This window comes from Marmota monax, unplaced genomic scaffold (assembly GCF_021218885.2).
Source record: "Marmota monax isolate L192 unplaced genomic scaffold, Marmota_monax_Labrador192_F-V1.1 WCK01_AAM20220418_F8-fsc00226, whole genome shotgun sequence".
In the NCBI taxonomy this organism is placed as follows: Eukaryota; Metazoa; Chordata; class Mammalia; order Rodentia; family Sciuridae; genus Marmota; species Marmota monax.
Window position 1 is genome coordinate 522,428 of NW_026693142.1, and position 14,057 is coordinate 536,484.

The following is a 14,057-nucleotide window of genomic DNA, read 5'->3' on the forward strand; positions in this document are numbered from 1 at the left end:
CAGAGGAAGAGACATCACTTAGGAGCCCTCTCTCAGGTCTTCTTGGGGAGATGGCCTCTACCCAGAGGTCCACCTCTCCTTGCTGGGCACCCTTCCTGCATTATCTGAAACCATGCCCTTCACCCTGACAACAGAAGGCACTTCCATCCCCCTACACACCGCGTGCATTGCCTCCTGGTGCCCGTGCTTGATGAGAACGGCGCTGTTGCTCCCATTTTATAGAAACGCTGTCCTCAGCACTGTATATCGACATCTCATCAGATTCTGCCAGAATTCTCTGTGAAACTCACCCTGGGCTCGAGAAGCAGCCTAAAGCTCCCCCGAGCCTGGGTCTCTTTTCCTTCTTTTCTCTCTCCTTCCTTCTTCCTCCTCTTTTCTCTCCCAACTTTGTTCCTCCAAATGTAGTTTTTGAATCTGACTTGATGGCTCTATTACTTATTGGGTGTTTCAGATTTACTCCTCCAAGTGCAGACTTTTTCAGTTCCATGTTCAGTTTGTTTGTTTATTTTTGCTTTCTAGAACGTCTGTTATCTATCTATAAGAGTCTGGATAGAGAAATAAAAACTGGGCATCTTGTTCTGTTTGACTGGGTGCAGTTGGTGAACCTGACACCCTCCAGGACCGTGGCTAGCTTTGGGACGCTGCGTCTCCTGTGCTCACCCTCAGCTGGCTCTGGGTGTGGAGTGCCTGGGCATCGCCTCCTGGCATCCCTAGATCGTGCCTGTGTCATGTGCTTCACCTCCCTTGGAAACCCCCCAAACCTTCACTGTACACCCGACTTCAGCAGAAGGACTCTCCTTTGGCTGTCCCAGGAGGGGGCAGTTCTTTGCTCAGAAGGTTTGAGGTTCTATAACTAGACAGTCGCTTGGTCACCAGAGGACCCAACAGTGGGACCCGATACCTTGTGAGGTAATGAACATCCTGCTCCCAGGAGCCTTGGGAATGAAGTCCCAGGCTGGTTCCTTGCACTTTAAGAATTTGGGAAAAACACAGTTGTCGTGTAGGTTTGAGAAAGAGTAAGCCCAAGCACAGATTTCCATTTTCTAGGCTGAGATACTTGCCTGCAGTGTGGAAAAATAATCCAAACCATGTTTTCATTTTTGTGGTCCAGACTTACAGTTGGCAAAGTGTGTTGATGTCCAATGTCTTCTTTCTTCTCAAAAAATCATTGCTGTCCCAAAGAGCTAATGTTTGCTAAGTGAGTTTGTTTTGTTCTTTTGTAGATAAAATGTCTTATCATTTCATAATGTACTGAATCTGGAGGATTCTCTTGAAACTCAGCTAGATGTTGGGGGAACACTAACTTTTATCTTGAAAACCATCCTAACTATTAATAGGTAAAAATTGCCTCGAAATAAACTTATTTAATTAGAACATCATGTTCCTTTATGCTGAGGGATATTTGACAAACACAGTTTTCAAAACTCTTGGGGGGAAGCAAAAAAAAAGGAACTTTAAAATGCAATATTTTAGATCATTTTAAAAAATTAATGCATTTGATGATTTTCTAAAAGGAAAGAGAGATTATATCTGGAAAATATTTTTCCTTTAGAGAATAAGAATAAAAAGCCCCTGAACATTGTGAAGAATCTCCTGCAGAGTTTAAAGGCGTGAATGTGGGTCTGTCCTGTGGCCGGTGGAGCTTTGTTCTGTTCCAAATAGCTTTTCCCCCAAATCTCGTCTAAATCGAAGCCCAGTTGATGGCCTGGTCATTGAGTTGGAGGATGGTCGGCGTGGGACGGGTCTGTTCGGCTCTCTGCTGCTGCACAGCCAACCTGCCACCCACAGTGGCCTGACGCACGCAGCATCAGTAGCGCCTGGCCTCTGTGGGTCAGGATCTGGGTCAGCTTAGCGGCTCCTCTGACTCAGAGGCTTTCTCGGGACTGCAGAGGTCCACTGGGTAAGGAGCCGCTTCCAAGCTCCCTGTCCCCTCACGAACAGGACTCAGCTCCTCCTGCACCGTGGGCTCCTGGCCCAGTCCCTGGCCACAGAAGCCTCTTCAGAGGACAGCCCCAGACATGGCCGCATCGGAGCAGCGAGCCAGTGTCAGCAGGTTGGATGTCACAGATTCAATGACCTAATGACAGACGTGGCATCCCCACGTGTTCTGTGGGTCAGCCCACTCACAAGGCAGCAAGACCAGGGTGGGGGACCCTGAGTCGTCTCAGGTGTGGCCTCCCCCACCACCAGAGTCCTCGCAGGAAGGCCTGTCCTCACGTTTGCCTGGTGCCTAACTGTCCTGCGTCTGCTCGAAGGACGTGCTCTGTGCGTGGAGACTGTGATGAGCCCCTTTCTTTCTCACGCGGCCCTAGAGTTCCAAGAAGCGAGAGAAGCAGGGGGTGAGCACAGCCAGGCCTTGAGAGAGCACTGGGCAGGGAGTCGGGGCACCGGTCCCCTCGCTTCTTGGTGACACTTAGCTGGCCGGGGCCAGACAACCGCAGCCTGTCTATCAGAGAAGTGGAGATAATAGGCCATTCCATCGTGACTCAGGGGCATTGTGAGAGCCAGTGGGGACAATCAACTGTCTGAGTTTTGTACACATTCAGTAGGTAACGTGAGAAGATCCCCAGCCCAGATCTTGATAAGCAGTGAGTTCTCCATACTGTCATCTTATGGCCATTGTACACTCAAGCTGAGCAAAGATCCGACCTAAACCCACAGAATATGCAGTGCTACTAGGATTTTCTTAGGAGCCCACAGAAAAACTTATTTAAAAATTTTTTTTAAAGAGAGAGAGAGAATTTTTTTAATATTTATTTTTTAGTTTTCGGCGGACACAACATCTTTGTTTGTATGTGGTGCTGAGGATCGAACCCGGGCCACATGCATGCCAGGCGAGTGCGCTACCACTTGAGCCACATCCCCAGCCCCAAGAAAAACTTATTTTATTGTGTGCTAATTACTTTCAGAATCTCAAGTTCAGCCATAAACGTATGTAGATATATTTCCTTTGGTGTACTAGTACATTTTTCAAAGGGTGTTTAGATTGTATATGAAAAGGAAGGTTTCCTAGGGTGTATTCTTATGTTCTGTTTGTCTCCCGGTCACTCAGCGCAACAGCCCCCCACAGCCTCCTCCTGAGAGGGGAGAGGTCCCCAGTGCAGCCTCCTCCTCCTGAGAGGGGAGAGGTCCCCAGTGCAGCCTCCTCCTTCTCAGAGGGCAGCTTCTAGTTGCTCGCCTCTTCCTGGATAGAGCCTCCTGCTCAGTCCTGAGTCAAGATGACAGGACACGAGTTCCCCATGAAGGAGTCTGAAGCTGTCCCCGCGGGACAGACGGCCACTCTCCCTGCACTTGTGGGGACTGGTGCAGCCGGTTTTTCCAACTAAGGGACTGTCGAATTCATGATTCACGTAGAGCTTGAAATGCCCACAGGACGGTCCTGACAGTGCACGTGTGGCAAAGTAGCCCATCTGGGCATCGCAGTCTCGCGTGCCCCTGCTCCTGGGGTTGCTGTTTATCTGTGAGAGGAGACGTTCAAAGACACTGAGACTTACCACCCAACACAAGCTCGGCTGTCAGCTCTGAGCCGGGTGTTTGCACTGACGTGCGACCGTGCCCAGTTAGTGGCCCAGCTCTGCAGACGTGCACTCCTGCGGAGCGGAGGCCGCCCTTGCTGTGACGTGGCTCCCGTGCTGACCGCCTCCCTCCTGGTTGGAACTGCTGAGGTCTTTCCAGGAGTCACCAAGGAAAGCCTTCTTTGTCCTGTACAGTGGGACATGTTCACCTGAGCCCTCTGTGTCCCTTTGCGGGGCCCACCTCTAGTGACCAGCTGACTCTCGTGTTCGTGCTGGATGACCCTGTGCCCCCCCAGCTGCGGCGGCCGTGAAGGGCGGACTCTGAAGCAGTGTGTCTGGCCACTCTGCAGCCGCCCTGCTGTCCTGCCCGAGCCTGGCAGCAGCTATGATGGCGGGAACCGAGGACAGCTGTCAGCAACCCTCCCTCTTCCTCCAGAGAAGATGAATCGCCCACAGGACCAGGAGCTGTCCCAGCCCCGCCTGGAAGTGCACCCGGACCCCGTCAGCACTTCTCAGAAGCCCATTTACGCCGGGATTTGTCTCTGTGTCTGTTTCAAGCAGCTCTCCTTAGCCACGCCCATCCTAACGGTTCAGATTGCCTTGCGAGCACGCGGCACCTTCCTCTTTAACTATTTGAGGCCACTTGCCCGTGACTCTCACCGTGTGAGGTCACTGAAAATGCTCATTAGCTTTTTGACGTGTATGGTTTTGTGTCACTCAGAGCTAAGCACTGAGCGTGTGTTTCCCAGCACCGTGATGTCAAGTAACGCACGCGAGGCCTCGGGGCACCCTTCCAGGGCTGAGTCCGATCAGAAGGCAGGTGACAAAGGGAATGGGCCTCACAGACATCGGCAGGAGGAGGAGCCTCCTCCCGGGTCTGAACTCGGCCGCTGGTGGTTGGGCCTTTCTTGTTTTTGAAAGTATAGGTTTTCGGCTTGCCGCTGTTGTTTTTGTTATTGTGCTATTATTTGAACACAAAACTGCTTCAAAACTCTCTCTCTCACACACACACACACACACACACACACACATACACACACACAGAGTTTTTACTCTGGGGGTTCATTTTATGTATAGCTCTATTCAGGTTTTGGAGCTAAATTTAAAAGCACAGATGTAGACATAGAAAAAATGTAGCTCAAGCCATGATTCTTTCCTCAACAGTAGCAAGTGTGGAGATACTTCTGTGTGAGTGTGTGTGTGTGCCTGTGTCTGCATGTGTCTGCATGTGTCTGTGTGTGTGTGCCTCTTTGTGTACCTGTGTATGTATGTGTGTGCCTATGTGCATGTATGTGTGTATGTGCCTGTGTGTGTGCCTGTGTGCATGTGTGTGTGTGTCTGTGTGTGCACCTGTGTGTATGCGTATGTGTGCCTGTGTGTGTGTATATGTGCCTGTGTGCATGTGTGTGTGTCTGTGTGTGCACCTGTGTGTATGTATATGTGTGCCTATGTGTGTATGTGTGTGTGTGTGCCTGTGTGTGTGTGTCTGTGTGTGGGTGTGCCTGTGTGTGTCTCTGTATGTGTGTGCCTGTGTGTATGTGTGTGCTTGTGTGTGTGTGCCTGTGTGTGTATGTCTGCCTGTGTGTGTATGTGTGTATCTGTGTGTATGTCTGTGTGCATGTGTGTGTGTGTCTGTGTGTGTACCTGTGTGTATGCGTATGTGTGCCTGTGTGCACCTGTGAGTATGCGTATGTGTGCCTGAGTGTGTATGTATGTGTGTGCGCCTGTGTGTGTCTGTGTATATGTGTGTGCCTGTGTGTGTGTGTGTGTGCCTGGTGGGGGGCAGCATTCCCAGAAGAGGCTGGAGGCAAAGAAGTGGCTGCTAAGCTGAGGACAGGTACTGGGACATGAGGGACAGTCCCGCAAGTGGCTGCAGAGTGTCTGAAGGCAGCCTGGAGACAGAGAATGGCTGCCGCAGCGTCCCACGGCAGGCAGTGATAATGAATGGCAGTATAGTGATGATTCTTAAAGACCCCGGCTCACGGAGGGGCTCTGGGTAATCAGAATTAACAGTGATGTCTGTGTAATTGGCAGTAAAAGAAATGAAGAAATGTAAATGAGTGGATCAGTGCGACTGAGTGACACAGGCCGAGAGCACAGAGAGCATTAATGGCTCTTATTATGAATGGCCCTCATTGTAATGTAGTCAGCGAAAAAACGACTCAGATTCCTCCTGAAAGATTTGTTCTTGAGTTCCAATTTAGCAGTCCATGATTGTGGGCGCGCTCGTTAACAGCAATTATATGCAGAGACTCAAAGCTGATTAATATGGACCAAGCCACCGAGGCCTGCGAGCCAACAATTAGAGCTTAGAGACTCACTGTGCGCCATTATCTCTGCTTTGCGGCTGAGCATTTTTGTGCTACTGAAAACTGTAAAGACGAGTAACTGTGGTGAGTCAGGACCAGCTGCATTTCAGACCTTCAGAACCAGCTCCTGTGGAGAGAGTGACTTAACCGGCGTTGAGTCGAGATGCCTCCTAGGGCATCGCCAGCAATATCGCGTGCGTGCCCATCTTGGTGCCCATGAATCAGACCACTATTTCCAGAGGCAGGCGAGGAGGTGCTTTGCTTTGCTCCTACCCAACTAAAATGATCTTGGGATTGCAGATACATGTTCCAAAACGTGGTTTCAGAAGCTAACCAAGTCCCACTCTGTCCTGAGTGTGCTCCATGGGAGGAAGCGGTGTCCCTTGCCCCACCCGTCCCCCTGCGTCCTGGTGGGGCCTTGCAATCCTGCAGTTTTAGCAGACCACATGGCATCTGTGTTGTGGTGGCGTCCTCTCCCCACACCACTGGGTTTTTGTTATGGACTGCCTCTTATGGCTCAGGGCCCACCAGTGGGCACCGGAGCCTCAGCATTGGCCGCAGGCTGCACGTGACAAGGCACAGAACCCCATCGCTTGGCAGGTTCTTCTGGTGCAGCTGCTGCAGTGGTATTTTGGGCCAAGTCCATAGCTCTGGGCCTTGAACCTGTAGAAATTAATGAGCATGAGTGATGAGTTGCTAAAGTCCTAAATCGTGTGCCTCCCTGGGCCGGGCAGCGCCCTCTCCCTGCTGGTACCACGGGGTTTGTGCTTGCAGGGCCCCCCACCCCGAGTGTACGTGGTGTGCGCATGTGTGGGGGCAAAGGGACTCTCAACAGTTTCCCTGAGTGGGGACGGCGGGGAGGGACTTGCAGTGCCCTTCCCCCTGCTCTCTCCAGTCTGCTGCGTCCTGGGGCAGCACATGCTGAAGAGGGGCTCTGGGTAAAGTGGAGGGAGCAAGGCCGGTGGCTTGCTGCCTTCCTAGCCCAGCCTGGCACCTCATCTGTGAGAGGGTCTGAGTTATTTTGGACTGCCCTGCCAGCTACCGGGGATAACCAGTTACCAGGAGATGAAAAGCCTTTTGGTTTCTTCATATGAGAATGGAGAAGTGTAAAGGTTCTGGGGTTCCCGATTAGAGCTGGCAGAGATCCACCCCACTAACAGCTTCTTAGAGGAGGAGAGAAGAATTGGTGAAACCAGCCAGTACTTCCATCTGCGTCATGTGACGGCAAGTGGCCTTACTTGCCTGTCCCTCCCCCGAGTTACCGGATTGTTCTGACAACTTCCGAGCCCAGGGGGCGTCCTGAGGAGCCAGGGAGAGCTGCTCTTGGCAGACTCCCCTAGGTTGTCATGACTTGGATGCCAGTGGCACCCTCTGCTGACACTTACCAGGACCCTGGAGTGGTGACAGCGAGCCCCTGAGTGACAGGGAGCATCGGGGAGGGAGAAGACAGGCTGGCAGGTGCCAACGCTTCCCAGGTGTTTAAATGTCACAGTGAAGGTTTGTGACGTGGAACCCAGAAAGGGATAGAAAGATAAGAAGAGCACAGCAGCTGATTGTGAAGCCGGACAAGCCCGTGTGGGGACCAGCGGGCACACTACAGAGGCCAGCGGCCAGCAGGACTCGGGGTGCTGGGGTGCAGGAGGCTCAACACCTGGTCCATGCTGGAGCAAGAGCCTGGACAGACAGAGCACTTTCCACACTGAGCCCTCGTTGGCCTCTGAGTTTCCCAGGTCAGCAGTGGTCCTGCGCATTGAGGGGTGGTCAACGGTGGCCCAGCCTGCCTCTCTGGTGACTTCCCTCGCACGCACACGGAACCCTTCACTCACTGACTGTGGTCAGTTTCCTCCCAGCTGAGGCCGAGGCCTTCTTTCCTGGGGAAGGTAGAGAACCCTGGCAGGGGCAGCTCTGCCTGTGGGGCACCATGTTGGTGAAGGTTACTTTGTGAGCAGGGGAGTTGCTTGCTGGTGGCTTGCTGGCTATGCCTGGGGACACGGACGTGTGGTCCGTGTCTGCCCTTCTCCTGATGTGGAGCCGCCTGTCCCTGACAGCACCTTTGCCACCTTCATGTCCCCAGTCTCATGCATTACGGTCCCAGGGCTCTGTGGAAAGCCGTGTGCTGCACAGCTTCATGAGCTGCCTGGTTGGGAGCATGTCCTGGTTGTTCACGGAGGACAGAGGACGGGGCTAGGGACAGGGAGGGCTAGGAGGAGAAGGCCTGGGACACAGGAGGGTGCAGTGATGGCTGGTGGAGCCCTGGGAACAGAGAGAACCAGGCCACAGGGCCACGAAGACATGGTGAACCTATCGCCCTTGCTTGTTTACACTGTCCCCTTGAGCAGAGGGTAGGGGGGTCAGAAATAAGCTGACTTACAGGACTCCCGTGGTGGGCTGTTCTCCACCTCGGCAAACTCCACCTCGAGCTTCCAAAATATGCAATCTCACCATCTTGAAAGAAAGCGGGACCCAGGAGCCCTCCCGCCCAGCCCTCCTGTCCCTTCCTGTTCCCCTCCCCGCTCTCTGCCACGGGCTGAGCTCAGCCTCCCACACGCCCAGGGGAGGCCCCACTGTCCCATTCTACAGATGGAAACCCGAGGCTTGGGACAGCACGGGGCTTAGCCAGCACTTGGGGGGAGGCTGTGGCTCAAGGTGCTGGGTCTGTGAGGCACCTGCTCTTAGCACGGGTTGCTGCCCAGGTCAGGGGCATCTGGTCTTGGCCCCACCACCATGTCGAAGCCCTCTCTGGTCTCACCAGCAGTCTCTGGCCTCTGCATTCACGGTGTCCACCCTGCTCAACTTGGCCTCTTGGCAGAACTGAAGCTGCTGGCCACCCGTGTCCTGGTGGGCTGCTCCCCTCCCCTGGTCAGTTAGGGTCCATCCTGAGCTCAGACTTGGGCGGCTTTCCCAGAGCCCTGTGTGACGTGGCCTTCCCAGGCCACATGCTGTCCCTGGGCACCTTCAGCGCTGCAGTAACAACACCAGTTGGGGTTGCCCGCGGGTCGTAGCAGAAGCCCACGGAGGCTTTGGGAAGTGCTGACTCGGCTCAGCCTAAATCCTTCTGGGAGCTGGACTGCCTCACAGTGACTATACCCTGACTCGTCCCTTGGCCCACACTCCCCCCTTCCTTCGTCTGACAAAAACACATTAAAAACCACCACCACTTCTATTGGCCAGGACTCGGGTATGGGCCTGTGTCCACCCCACCCAGCCATCCCCACCAGCACCCTGCCCTTTGGAAGTGTCCACTCTCTGCTCCCGTGGCCACCACCCGGTGCTCCCACCCTCACCTGTTGTCTAAGGAGCCACATTCAGCTGTCCGTGGCCACTTTGCCTCAGGCACCCCCGCGTCCATGCATCTTCCAAGTTGCCTTCAGGGTGACATTCTGTGTGACAGCCAGATGACACATTCCTCTGCTTGGCTCCCCTCTCATCTTCCTGCCACTGTCCCTCTCACTCGCCTCAGGGAGAGTCCATGTGCTGAGGACAGCGTCCACCGCACACCCCACCTCAGTGTCTTTCTCCTGCGCCCTCTGCCAGGAGACTGTCCTCCACCACCCGACTCCATCCCCAGCCCCCTCCCGGCCCCCAGCAGGACCCTTCCCTGACGGCAGGTGCCAGTGCGCTGCCCGCCAGCTCCGCAGGGTCCTCTGCAGACAGTTTTCTCGTTGCCACTGATGCATCTCCGTCCCACGACTTTAAGACCCTGAAGGTGCCTCACTTGGACCGACCCATAAGAGGTCCTCCAGAACACAGGCGTCCATGGTGCTGCTGCCCAGGGGCTGCTAGGGGCCCTCTGGGCTGGCAGTGTTTGTGGGGAAGGCAGTGTTTGCCCCAATTGTTCAGGAAGCCTGCAGTGGCCACAGGCTCAGCTCCGTGACTTGAATTTGTTTGATCAAATGTGTCTTGATAGCTGCCCCTCGGAGAGATCTGTCCTGTTGGGGGTGTGGTGCCACACTGAGGCTGTTGGCCACTGTTCATGGGCTGTGGTCCCCATCCTACAAGTCCCCTGGACTTGCATGCTTTCATGCCACGGGGTACAGAATTTAATTTTATTCTCCTTTTTAAGGCCTATCCAATTCTTTGAGTTTTGAGACCTGCATGGACTTGTGCACTGCAGCCACATGTCAGGGGACTGAGCAGGAACCCCTGGGAGGCCTCTTCCCAGGCAGGCATTCCTCCACCACGCCCCTGGCACCCCCAGCCTCACTTCCGTCCCTGTATCTGCCTTTTCTAGAATGTCCTAAAGTGGCACAAATGGCATCTTACCTCTCAGACTAGCTGCGCGGTGGACAGTCTTTTGTGTCCAAATCTGGGGAGACTCCCAGGCTCCTCCCACATCTCACTGGCCTCTCAGCTGTGGCATCCCAAGGCTTGTCCTGAGGGAAGGTCTTTGTTGTCTTGGTGAAACACAGAACACTGGGCGAGACACGAGGGGTTTCGTCCCTGGCTTCAGTGTCAGAACCCGGCTGGCCTCTGAGTGCTGCACCCTCTCCGCAGCCACAGAATGCCTGTCCCCAGAAGAGTCACTCAGGAAGAACCAGAAGGGTGGGTGCAGGGAGCCTCAGCAGGGCTGGGCCCTCTGCACAGCAATCCCAGGTCCAGAAGGTCAGGGCTCAGCACCGCTGACGTGGTTGTCGGTGGGGAGAAGACGACCAGAGACGTCCCGGGCCCAGGAGAGGGGACAGCAGAGACGTCCCGGGCCCAGGAGAGGGGACAGCAGAGATGTCCCGGGCCCAGGAGAGGAGACAGCAGACATGTCCCGGGTGCAGGAGAGGGGACACAGAGAAGAGCTGGCACAGGCTCTCTGTGCAGTGGATGATGGTCTGCCCACGGGGAGGGCGTGAGGCCCCTCCTCACAGCGGTGGCAGCCGCGGGTCCTGGTCCTGGCTCCTGGGTGGAGGAGAGGCTTGATGGAGGAGCTCTGAACGGGGACAGAGCCCTGCTCCTGCCTCCCCCACTCCTTCCTTCAGCACCTGTGACGTCGACCACCAGATGCACACAGGGACAGGGCTCCTGGTGAAGATGCGGAAGCAGGACGGAGCCCAGGCCCCGGAGGCTGGCAGCCACTGCCCCCTAGACTTGTGATCTAGGAAAGCCAGCCTTGATTGCCTAAGCCACTGCCACAGGAGTGTGCCCCATGTGCCTTGCCGCTGCTGTGGCCTCCTCCTGGAAGTGCTCCCAACCCGTCTAGCTGGTGCTGTCCTCAGGACTAAGGTGACCGTGTCTGGTGACCACTCCCGGAAGCCTGGTCGCACACCCTGCAGTCACCTCCTCATTGCTGAGCCCAGGCTCCTCAAGAGCAGCCACTGTTCTCTCTTGGCCCCTAATAGGTGATCAGCAAGTAGCTGTTAGGTAAAGAGAAGAGCGAGTGAAGGCCCAGGAAGGAGACAGGGAAATGGACAGGTGCTAGGAGGGACGTCTCTCAGCAGCTGCGGGTACGAGGCCAGGCTGCCTGCCCGCCGGCCAAGGTGGCCTGCCCCAGGGGCTCACTGGGAGCAGCTGCCAAGACTTGAGGCAGAGTCGGCCCCAGGGCCCTCACTGAAATCTTTCCCCTCATGTTACAGCGAAAAGCAAGCCTCATCCTGGTTTCTCATTACGGAGACCTTTCTCGGCTGCATCATTAGCTTATGACCCATTTCCAGGACTTCAGCAGCAGGCTCTACTCAGCGCCGCAGACTGCACCAGTTTCAGTAATACCCAGCGCGTAAGAGTGGCTGTGCTGTAGACGCCAAGATCCACAGGCCTCGCGGGGTTAATCATTTATGTGTGCCGGTGGAACGGTTCTGTGAATTAAATCAAAGTTTAATTGTGATTTTAAATCTCTCTGCGTGTCTGAGGCTACTACGTGCCCCTTGTCTTTGCTGAGTGTGAATCCAATGTGCACTCAGTGACCTGGTGGCCTGGGACATCCTCTCCATAGTGAGTGGGGGCTTATTGCACTGTGACAGGGAGTGTGTCCTCTCAGAGCCCTGACCAGGGACACCGGCTGGATGCCACGTGTCCTTGCCCTCGGCTCTCCTTGAGCTGCGCCGGGGCGTGTGGCCCTCGTTCTGTTGGGTTTGTCGTTACTGCTGACGTTTAGTTTGTTGTTTTCGTTGGACAGTGGGATGGCGGGTTGGGTGGCTTTTTCCTCTTTTGGTCTTCCCTCCTGCTTGTTGGGGTCATTGACTGCGTTGAGGCAGGTGCCTTCAAACGCTCCCTCTCTCCCTCCCTCTGCCGGAAGGTTTTCCCTTACCGTGTGTAGATTTTAACGCAGCCCATGGCCGTAGAATCAGAATTCTGGGACTGAAGGGCAATTGGCAGGTATCTGACTTACCCTCTGCCAGACTTCTCCAGAAGAGCCCCGGGCTGGCTCTCAGGGACACAGCTCATCCTTGCAGACCACCCCATGTGACATGATTTTGCCAAGCTCCTCTTAACTGTCTAAGCCTGCTGTTTGAAAGGTCTCCTCTGCTAGACTCGCTCCACCTTTGCACACAGTGTCCTAGAAGTGTCCTGGGTGATGGGAATGTCCCATAATGGCACTCCTGGAGACGGGGCTGCTACCCCCTCGTGCCTGCAGAGCAATTGCAGTGTGACTGATGTGATGAGGAACTCGATCTGTAGTTTTGTTTCTTTGTAGTTAACTTAGAATCACATGGCCAAGTGCAGGATGGACGGCTCTCGAGCAACATGGAGGAGGCGCTCGAGGACCCCGAGGTGCTGAGGATAGCCCTCCCACCTGCACCTCCGGCCGGTCCCCTGCAGCCCAGAACTCGGCTAGAACATGTCTGGATCCACCCCTGAGCAGCTGGGTCACCTGAAGTGACAGGATTTCCTAGCATCTCTTTAGAACCGTCCCCATCACAGCGTTCAGATGTGTTCCGAGCTGAAGGCTCTGGCTGGGCCCACACTAGAAATGGAGAGCTAAGCTTGGCGGAGGTACCTTCATCTGCTAACGAGGCAGGCACCACCGGTGACGCATGCCCAAAGAGCTCTTCTGTTAACATGTTTACCGACTCACGCAGCGTCTCAGGCCAGGCGAAGAAGGAAGGTGCCAGCGTCAGTGCACCCCTTGGACGACACCCAGGACGTGCACGATGGCTCTGCACTGGGCCTCGTGGGATGGCGGAGGAGGCGACCCTGGACCAGGAAGCAGAAAAGCAAGTGTGGTGAGCCTCACCCTCCTGGAGGGCTGCAGCATCCGCCGTTGGCAGTGAGGTCAGAGACCAGAGATCCAGGGACAGTGCCACCAAGACCACTGGGGGAGTGGCAGCCAGTGACTAGGAACTGAGGGGCAGCTGGCTCCCTGTGGCTCCGTCCTGGGCCTGGTGAGTGTTAATGGCAGGAGGTTTGGGACCTGGGAGGTTAGGATCAGCTGAGGGGCGAGCTCTGCCCAGGCCCTGGAGACTGGTGACTGCTGGCAGTGGTGGTGGCGGCTGTCATGAGGACAATGATAACGACCACCACAGTGACAGGGACGCCGATGACAGCCCTGCTGACTGCAGTGCTGACAAGGCCCAGGTGACGTGGAGGCGAAGACGGTGATGAGCAGAGGAGCACTGTCACCCTCCCCGTGAGACCTCTCTGCTGAAAGAGCAAGGTGATCGGGAGTCTGGAAGGAGGCGGACAGGGGACATTGGCACCACCCCACGGGGCTGGACGAGGCTGCTCCATCCACAGCATTTCCACCACTCGGACGTGAAGAGCCTGCTGCAGCAGAGGAGCCCCCGGAGCCGGCCACACCCCCTGGCCAACACCCAGGACCTGGGCCGGCATGGAACGCTTCACTCAGGGGGAGTTAGGTGGCCCTGTGTGTCCAGGGTCAGGGAGGGCGCAGGTACCCGTCCCCTGGACTGTGCTCTCTGCTGTACCATCGAGACCCTGGTAAGGTCACAGCTGGCAGTGACCGCTGAGCCATGCTGAGTGCAAGGAAAGGTCAGGACCCAGTGGGGTGGCAGGTGCGTGGCTCCTGTGGTCCTCTGTCCTGCCCTGAGGAGGGCTCACGGACCCGGTGACATGATCTGTCCTTCCGCCTCTGGATCCCAGGGGGCCCCCATCAGGGGAGCTGACGCCAGTGCCCGTCTTTACAGAGAGATGGGTGCTGAGCCGCGACAGGTGCCAAGACCCTTCTCCTTGGCACACTGTTGCCTGGGGCTGGGGTGAAGGGCTGGATGAAGCAGAGAAGAAGGTGCATCTGCAGCAGGTCACCACGACCAGCACCCTGGAGCCTGAGGTGCCAGCTGTTGCCTCTCCG

At 55.6% G+C, this 14,057-nt stretch overlaps 1 protein-coding gene across 4 annotated transcripts in view; it reads left to right on the plus strand.

The window, feature by feature from the left end:
• Positions 1-14,057, plus strand: part of Dpp6 (dipeptidyl peptidase like 6) — a 734,784-nt gene that overhangs the window by 515,874 nt on the left and 204,853 nt on the right. The window lies entirely within an intron of this gene.